General features: G+C 33.2%; 1 long non-coding RNA gene across 2 annotated transcripts in view; it reads left to right on the top strand.

Annotated features, from left to right (window-relative positions):
- LOC137622254 (uncharacterized) overlaps nucleotides 1-10,000 on the top strand; it is an 848,023-nt gene that overhangs the window by 708,648 nt on the left and 129,375 nt on the right. The window lies entirely within an intron of this gene.

Genomic DNA, 10,000 nt, shown 5'->3' with positions numbered 1-10,000 from the left:
GAGAGAGAGAGAGAGAGAGAGAGAGAGAGATTGCCTTTTCAAACTTCCTGACACTCCTCTTAAAGGCTTAGTTTCGCCAGGCTCGAACTTGAATTTTAAAGGTGGTGGTAATGAGGTTTGCTTCAAAGGAAAACCCCTAATTAGCTTGATGTTTCTCCCCCCCCCCCTTCTCTCTCTCTCTCTCTCTCTCTCTCTCTCTCTCTCTCTCTCTCTCTCTCTCTCTCTCTCTCTCTCTCTCTCTCTCTCTCTCTCCATTCCCGAAACATAATTTTAGTTGTTTCATACACTTATTGAGGAGACTCATCAAGCGCTATTTTACTTTTCTTGGAAAATAAGGTTCTTCTTTTCCATAACGTCTTTCACAACATTTATTCAACTTTTTCTAGGCCTTCCTTTACTCCTACCCCCGACACCTCTGAATTATAGATTATTTTAACTAATTTATTTTCTTTTATTCTTTTCACACGACCGAATCACCTTAAAATACTCTGATCCATCCCATCGCCTTTCACATGACCGAACCACCTTACAATACTCTGATCCATCCCATCGCCTATAATGTGCCTTTGTTGATGCAAGGTGTTCTTTAAAATCAGTGGGTTAGAGGAAGATTATGTGTCTGCCATCGTTGCCACAGTAATTCAATAACTGTTTGGTGGAAATTTAGACTATTTATATGATATGAAGAAGCCCTGTTTCAATAGGGATTCACACTCGTAAAGTCCTGTTCAAAAGGACCATTATGGACATATTTAATCTTGCTGGTCTCCACAGAGGCTCTTACCCGACCAAGCAGTCCAGTCACATATTTTTTTACTTCCATTTGATCTAAATCACACTTTTTTTCGGTGAATCCACAGTCACATTTACATATCTATTCCCCATTTTGCTCCTTTATCAATTTAACTATGACCACAAACGTTTATGAATTTCATTAGTTTCCAATCTGAACATCTTTATTCCTTATTCTTTTTTTGCCAAAATTCCATGGGTATTTTCTTCCTGATGTCGAAATAGTTCTAACGAAGTTTACGGATCGGGATTACCACATCGTGATAAATTATTGGGGTGGTGGATCTTTTTAGGATAAGATAATCATCTTTAATTTTCCCGTAAATCTGTTGATGCAAAAAGAAAAAGTGGATGAAATAATAGAAATTAACAAATTAATAAAAGCAGAAAAGATAATCCTATCTATCAACTGAAGGTGATAATTGTAAGGGAACGTGAACTTATGACATATTCGCTTAAGGTTTCACTAAGAATTCACTAGTCAAATCCATTACGGCTTTACAGAGATTAAAGTGAATGGCATATAAATGGAAAGGCAGTAGAGACTTGCCCTGCCGTTAATGGAATTTAAAGTATTGAATACGCAGTAGTTTATTCAGGAACACGTGTCGATTTTGACCTCTCGTTACCAGTGAGTGCGTCTCGGTAATTGGTTGGAAATAAATCTCTAACCAGGCCATTTTCGTTTATGAAATTCTGTAGCTGTTTCTTTCATTACCTCCGCCAACGAAGTTGGAAGTTTATCTTTTACCCCTTGTTTGTGTGTTTGTTTTTGTGTGTGCTTGTTAGTAAGCACCTGCCTTGCCACAATTTGAATCGCAGAGTAATGAAACTTGCAGGGATTAACTTATGTAAAACGCTGGAAATTATTATATTTTGGAAAGTCAAGGTCACGGTCAAGCAAAATGTCTAATTCACGTAATCAGCCGGAAGTTTGGTAATCGTGGTCACAGAGACGTCAAGCGTGGTTCATGTTTGAGTGTATAAAAATCTACGCCAATAAATAAATTTTAAGGTCGTAGGTCAAGGTAGAGTCCAAGGTCATGGTCAAATAAAAGGTCAAATTCCCGTCATCAACCATACGGCCACAATGTAAGCCGTAAAGTAATGAAACTTACAGGGATTTTATTCTGTTATGTATAGAGATGGAAATTATTAAATTTGGAAAGTCAAAGGTCAAGGTCACGGACGAGCATAACGTCCATATCACGTATTCAAGCGTAAGTTTGGACATCCTTCCACAGAGGCTTCAAACTTGGTTCATATTTGTGTGTATGAAAATCAATGCCAATTTTTATATGTTAAGGTCAAAGGGCAAGGTTGAGGAAATCTTCGAGAAATAAGTTGCCGCGGCAGAGGTCTGTGCTTTACTGAGTGTCCTTTAGTTTTTATGTTTTCAGCTCTCGGGAAAGACTTTTTTTTATATATATTACCGCCTTCAAGAGTTGTATTTGAAATTTCAGTAAGGAATTTTGTATGTTCTGTAAATAATAAAGATAGGACTTGATAGGACGTATTTATCGAAATATTTAGCATTATTAAAACATTTTTTTTTTCTTATTACTTTTGAATGTTAATATTTTCTGTAGTATATAATCAAAGTATTGTCCATTGATTACTAGGTTTCATACGAGATGGAAGCATCGAAAGGATTAACATCTGTTTACATATATTGCATTTGTTATACAAGGATGCAAATTCCTTCCAAACCACAACGGCTAAAGGTAACTCCATGTTTTATTTAACTATATGTGGTTCACAGATTACTTTTCCTTCTGTCTTTTTGGTGCTCTTGGTAGATATAAAATAGAATGTCAACACACAGTTATTAGTTTGCCTACGTAAGAGAGAAATGTAAAATATCAATTTGCGGAAAGGTTTCTGGTGCAGAAATATCTTGCGGTCATTAGTAATCGCAACTGAGAATAAAATTAACACATGATAATTTAATTTCTAATATGCTGAAGTCATTTTATTATGTTATTATGCAGAAAGTTAGTTACAAGGAGGATAGCTCAGGTAGATTGTCAAAGACAGTCATAGATTTATTTATTCTTAAATTATTATTTGTTAATTCCCTCGATCTTAAAATCTCTTTCGATTTTTAATTTGAATGTATCTTATATTGCAGTCTGTTATGAATGAAAGGTTTCAGTTGAAAACATAAGAAGTTGATGGTTTATGTTTATGATAGAAAATTAGTCGGTAGTAAAAAATTTTTATCTTTCTTACCAGCGTCTAAATAACTTTTATTTCACTAAAAAGTGCCTAGTTAAGTAGATAACTTATAGGTTAGCAGAAGTATAAAATATTAGAATAACGTAATCTCTCTCTCTCTCTCTCTCTCTCTCTCTCTCTCTCTCTCTCTCTCTCTCTCTTTTCTTTTCTCTGTTATATAGATGTTCCTTGGTTTATTTTTCTCCAGGATTAAGTCTGTTCCCTTTCTCTTAACAAGCGTGACGTTATATTGGTAACGGTTTCATCCTATGCAATGAATGTTTTATATGAATTCTTGTTAGTTTCCTTTTAAGGAGGTACGAGGGTAATGTAATTTAAGGAAAATAAGTTATTTTCTGTCTATTCATTCAATAACACAATGACGAAATTTTAATATATCATCAAGGCATATTTTTCAGATTCTTATAATTTAATCTCCAGAATGCAAACCACAATAGCACTCGGAAAAAGTTGGAGTGCATGCATCTTGCCGGGTTAGCAATATATCATTATAAATGGCCTACCTCAACCAGTATTCGGTTGCCAGAGCCTCCGTGCCTGTTTTTTTTTTTTCTTTTTTTTTTCTTTTTTTTTCTTTTTTTTTCTTTTTTTTCTAGGGCAGTCTTAAATTGATATGCACTTGATGAGGGTCTTGTCACTTTTGCATTCACTTCTCTTTTCATCGTCTTAAAAAAAAAGTTTCATCCTCCATCATTCCTTTTGATGGATTTGAAAGGCCACACACGCATGTACGCGTGCGCTCTCAAAGTCCACTCAGCGGAACAACAACAGTAGGATATATACTGTATATATATATATATATATATATATATATATATATATATATATGAATATATATATATATATATATATATATATGAATATATATATATATATATATATATATTATATATATATATATATATATAAATATATATATAGAATATATATATATATATATATATATATATATATATATATATATATATTATATGTATATATATATATGTAAATATATATATATATATGTGTGTATATATGTGTATATATATATGCGTATATACATTATATATATATATATGTATATATATATATTATAAATATATACACACATATAAACACAACAGTCTCTGTGTAATAATGCTCTTCCAAATTATTTCAACCCGGCGAATTGATACTTGGAAAAAAAAATTCTGAGGAAAAGAAGCAATTGAGCGTTGCGTGCACCGTGTCAAATCCCTTCAGATGTATGCAGGTGTGTATTGTGAAGTGCCCATCTTACGTTCATTGTGTAATACCTGTCCAATGAAGCATATCTAACCAGCGTTTTGTTGTTGGCAGGGTTTTCAGAGTTCTTGCAGAATTCTGACTTAATTGTTTCGTTAATTGCCTTACCTTCAGGCTTGCACGAAGAATCAAACAGATACTGATTTCTAAGAATCCTGTTCATAATTTTTGGACCTCCTTGGAATTTGGATAGTTTCCTACCGGGAAATATTTGTTTGTTGGATGATTTCCATTTTTATCAAGTGTGATGTTTTGGATTCGACAAATAATGAGTTTATCCGAAATTGTGACCGGAGCTTTTATGCATTTCCCCCTATCATCTTGATATCTGAAGGGTTCGATCAAGGTTCCTTCAATATTTGAATAATTTGATATGCAAATTTCATTTGTTTATTGGGTTATTCATTTTTTTTTTAATTGTTTTTCTTTTTTTATTTTTTTTTTTCGACAAATAAGGGCTTGATCGTAAATTGTGATCGAAGCTTCTACACATTTTTTGGCTAGTACAAAAGGTCTCCTACTGGTCGGACTAAGTCCAGGAAGATTTGAATTATTTGACATGTAAATTTCATTGAATATATCTCGTAATCAGTTAAAATCAGTAGGCATGTTGCTGATTAATTTTTGCCATCGAGCCTTCTAGGAGAAGGGCACTCCAAAATCAAACCATTATTCTCTAGTCTTGAGTAGTGTCATAGCCTCTGTACCATGGCCTTCTACTGTCTTGGTTTGGGGTTTCCTTGCTTGAGGGTACACTTGGGCACTATTCTATCTTATTTCTCTTCCTCTTGTTTTGGTAAAGTTTTTATAGTTTATAAAGGAAGTATTTATTTTAATGTTGTTACTGTTCTTAAAATATTTTATTTTTCGTGGTTTCCATTCTTCACTGGGCTATTTTCCCTGTTGAAGCCCCTGGGCTTATGGTATCCGGCTTTTCCAACTATGGTTGTAGCTTTGCAAATAATAATAATAATAATAATAATAATAATAATGATAATAATAATAATAATAATGATAATAATAATAATAATAATAATAATAATAATAATAATAATAATAATAATAATAGTTCTACTTGCATTTAGAATTTCCTATCTGGTCTCTTGAGAAAGAGATTTCCCCTCCTCATTCGCAATTAAGATCAAATCTCTTGAATCTGTGAGGAGAACGAAGAAAAAAAATTTGATTGGAGAAAAATGAAGATTAGAGGTTGCAGTCATCATTAGCTTAAGAGGAAAACTGCTGGCATTTGTGATTCTTTGTGGCTTTGGATGCTGAAGAGGTCGAAGGTTATGACCACTTTGCAGTAGGAATAGTACGTTATAACTTTCCAGCACTTAATAAGTCAGGAATTTAGAAAATAACTCCGCTCTCTCTCTCTCTCTCTCTCTCTCTCTCTCTCTCTCTCTCTCTCTCTCTCTCTCTCTCTCTCTCTCTCTCTCTCTCTCTCTCTCTCTCTCTCTCTGTGTATCATGTAATTGGTATAGGTATTTTCAAGATATCTGTCATTCTTTAAGTGAAACATAAAGATATTCTTTCCGTTAACACATGTTCTTTGGTGGTTTTTTTAAGAATCATAGCTTTAAATCAAAGCCCGCCACTACTTTCATCGCCTTTTTAAGTTCAAGAAAACTTTTGGTTTCGAAAAAGGATTAGAAACCAGTATTTTCTCAAATATTTGTTTATTTTTCTTACTTCTACATTATTTTTATAGTTGAAAATTGCATATAAAATTTAATATTAAATTGTATAAAGAATATAGCTTATATTTTGCAAAACTAACAAAATCTTGTTGAAGTAAGATATGAGATATTCGATTATTGAATATGAATTCAAATACTATCGAAGATACCAAATATTTGGCATAAGTTGTCTACTCCCAACAGATGACTCCATGTATCCTTGGGGATACGTAAAACTTATTTGGTGAATGTTCTCAGCTATGATCCATTTTCCTTTTAATCCAGCTTATTTAAAGATATTTATCATTTTACCAATAGTTTAAAGTAATACTAACGTACCCTTGTTAGGGAACTTCTATTATTTTAATATATATAATCAATACGGTTGAATACAATTTAACTGAGCATTATACACATTAGCATACAAACTTGTCTCCTATAAAACTTCTCCATTCCTTTTAAAAAGGAATACAAACCATTATTTACTTCCTATAGCTGTAGTAATTATTTTGATCTGATGATAAATTTACTGCCGACTTACGTTTGATATTAGTTAAAGAAATGCTCTGCTTTTGTAATTCATCATGACCATAAATACAATCAAGATTAGGGTGATTCAAAGGACAAGATGAAATAGCAATTGCTACCCGGATGTTTTCTGCTGTCAGGTTAACGATCCCAAAGAAGAATAGTTTTGCGGCTAATTAATAGCAAGTGCACGTGGAATACCTGTGATTCGTTAGTTCAGTAAACTTAACAACCCATAAATCAAGAATGATTAAAATTCGTTCATATATGTTTTCTCGGTAATAGACATTATTCAAAATCAGAACTATGTAGCTGTGAGTTTTTCTCTCTAGTGATGTAGGTTGCTGCTTTATCGTGTCATTGGAAACCCGTTGGAAAATGCTGGCCTCTTAACACTCTGAGCATTCGACCTTTTATTAAATAGTTTCCCATGGCTATGGCGGCGGTGTCTTTTGTATGAAGCCCTATAAAAAGCTTCACGGTGGCTTAGGAAAAATCCACATCGCTTCATCAGCTATTTGAAAAGGAGGTGAGATGTCTCAGCTGGCGCCAAAAGGGTCTGGTGAAAAGCCGATGATTTAGGATCCTATTTACTCTACCGGCGAATTAGATGCAAGTTAGCGTATCGCCCTACATATCCTCCTATATAAATTTCTATGCGAACCCCCATACATCACCTTGCTGATACATAACCTAGATTAATGTCGCGGTTAAGCCTACCCACTGTGTTTCATCTGTGTAAAGAGTTTAAGGTGGACCTTAGCCAACGTAAAGGTGGTCTGGAACCTCTTTTCACAGCTTAGGTTATCTAAACGTTTTAGCGGCTTTTCTCTCGGCATAAATCTTTCCTTAAGATTATTCACACTATGCAGTATGTAGAACGATCACTAAGTAGTAAGGTTGTGCCCGAACTGTCTCTCTCTCTCTCTCTCTCTCTCTCTCTCTCTCTCTCTCTCTCTCTCTCTCTCATTGACACACACACACACACACACACACACATATATATATATATATATATATATATATATATATATATATATATATATATATAATAATATGTGTTTACACAATGTGTTACAAAAAATATGTGGCAAAAATCAAAGAATGTATTCCTGGCACATGATTGAATGTAAATTATTTAATGACCACATTAGCAATTCTCAATAGTACAGCACCTTAGAAGTCTGCTATTAATCTGTTTAAATTCTTGGAATGTACATGATACTTTACAGACGTGTAAAATTTGCTAACAACCATAAATTCGTAAAACACAGCAAAATTGACACATTAGGCAGGAATGTGTCGAGAGCCGTAAAAGCTAAATTACACGAGTGTTACAGTTGGTACATAAGATAGTAATAAGGATCTCAAACAAACCATTTACCAACGACACCGGAGTTTATTAACATAGGAAACCATCGCAGAAAATGTTCAAATTGACGCCCTCCTTTCTCGATTCATGCTGCAGTCTGCCGCAGAAGTCGCTGTTGCACACGTTCCATGACCCGAGGATGTTTCTTATAGGAGCCACGCAACATACTGGACATTCTACAGCTTTCAGTAGCTTCTTAACTAACTAGCCAGTTTTGACGTGTCCCTTGTAGGACTTCATAGTCGTTAAGTAATTTCACATCTGTCTCTGAAATAGTATGTATAATCACTATCTTTAAACACATTCATGGAAGACCTCTGAGGGGCTGTAAATCGAAAACTATTGGGAATCGCCAATGTAGTTATTTATTAATTTGCATTTAATTATGTGCCAGGAATACATCCGCTGATTTTTGGCCCACATTTTTAAAACACCTGTGGGTATGTGTGTGGATGTATATTTCATGATTTTTCCCATTTGTTGTCTGAAGAGATACACATTATTTCAGTTTTTTTTTTAACAGTTTATATCATATTAAAGTATCACTTCATATTTTTGAGGAGTTGACCCCTATTTTGATTGATTTTTATTAATGATATTTCGCACTGTTAAGATGGTTTATAGGACTGACATTATGTTTGAAACTTTTAATTTTTGTTGTCTATTAACTTCAATCCTGCCAGGTTTCTTATAACGTTTCTCCAATTTTATCGAAATTAAAGGCAATCCAAGACATAGATTATAATTTTGCACAAACCTAATAGATCAATGGAAAATAAAATTGTTTACTAAACTCAAAAGAGATATTTTTGACTGACGAATATAGCAAATTGTTCTGTCTCCAGATATATTTCATTGTCTTAAATTTAGCCTCTTGAAAATAATAGATATATTCTGATTCTGCATCGTCGTCTTTTCTCATAGGTCTCAGTATATATTAACCATTAACCTTTCTGCAAATTAATGATAAATCTGTCGATGTCGGGGGAATAATGATATTCAGTGTTGTACCGTGCGTGTTTCATACACGTTCGTAGACTGTAACGATTTTGATTATCTTATCACTCGCTCTTCCCTGCACTGTTAATAAACCAACCTGTATAAACTGGATAGTTCATGGCTAATTTTATTTGAGTTTTTGTGACGTTCTTGCTCGCAAGTTTCAGTATTTAAGCTCGGTGTTTGTTTAATAAAGTTTAGTTGCATTCACCTCGCCTCTCAGTTATCACCTAACTGGCCAGACGGCGGTGTTAAGGAATACCTGCCTGGACATCATATTTAAAACTGATTTTATTAGGTGCCTCATATCTGAAGGCATTGCTAGTTTTTTACTGTTCATTTCATCTATAAAATTTACCTATATAAAAAATATGTAAAATATACCCGTATTTATTTCGTCCATAACATATACCACTGTTTATTTCATCTATGAAATATACCGGTGTTTATTTCATCGATGAAATATATCCATGTTTATTTTATCTATAAATTATACCTGTGTTTAGTTCATTTATATATTATACCGGTGTTTTTTTTCATCCATGCAATATACCTGTGTTTATTTCATATGTAAAATATACCCGTGTTTATTTTGTCTATAACATATAGCAGAGTTCATTTCATTTATAAAATACACCCGTGTTTATTTCTTCAAGATATACTAGTGTTTATTTCATTTATAAAATATACCTGTTTGTATTGCATCTATAAAATATGTTCGTATTTATTTCATCTATACAATATAAATGTGTATATTTCAACAATGAAATATACAACTTTTTATTTCAACTATGAAACACACCCGTGATTATTTCATATATAAAATACCCGTGTTTATTTTATCTATAAGATATAACCGTGTTTATTTCATCCATAAGATATAACCGTGTTTATTTCATCCATAAGATATAACCGTGTTTATTTCATCCATAAGATATAACCGTATTTATTTCATCCATAAGATATAACCGTGTTTATTTCATCCCTAAGATATAACCGTGTTTATTTCATCCATAATATTACACCCGGTATGAAAAACATTACACGACGGACAGGCACGCTCATACGTGATTCATTTGACCTTGGACTGAGTGATAAGTATCGTCCATCTTCCTTTTTCATG

The sequence above is a fragment of the Palaemon carinicauda genome, chromosome 2 (genome assembly GCF_036898095.1).
Source record: "Palaemon carinicauda isolate YSFRI2023 chromosome 2, ASM3689809v2, whole genome shotgun sequence".
Classification (NCBI taxonomy): Eukaryota; Metazoa; Arthropoda; class Malacostraca; order Decapoda; family Palaemonidae; genus Palaemon; species Palaemon carinicauda.
The sequence above is the reverse complement of the archived record's forward strand: the minus strand, read 5'-3'. Positions and strand labels throughout refer to the sequence as shown.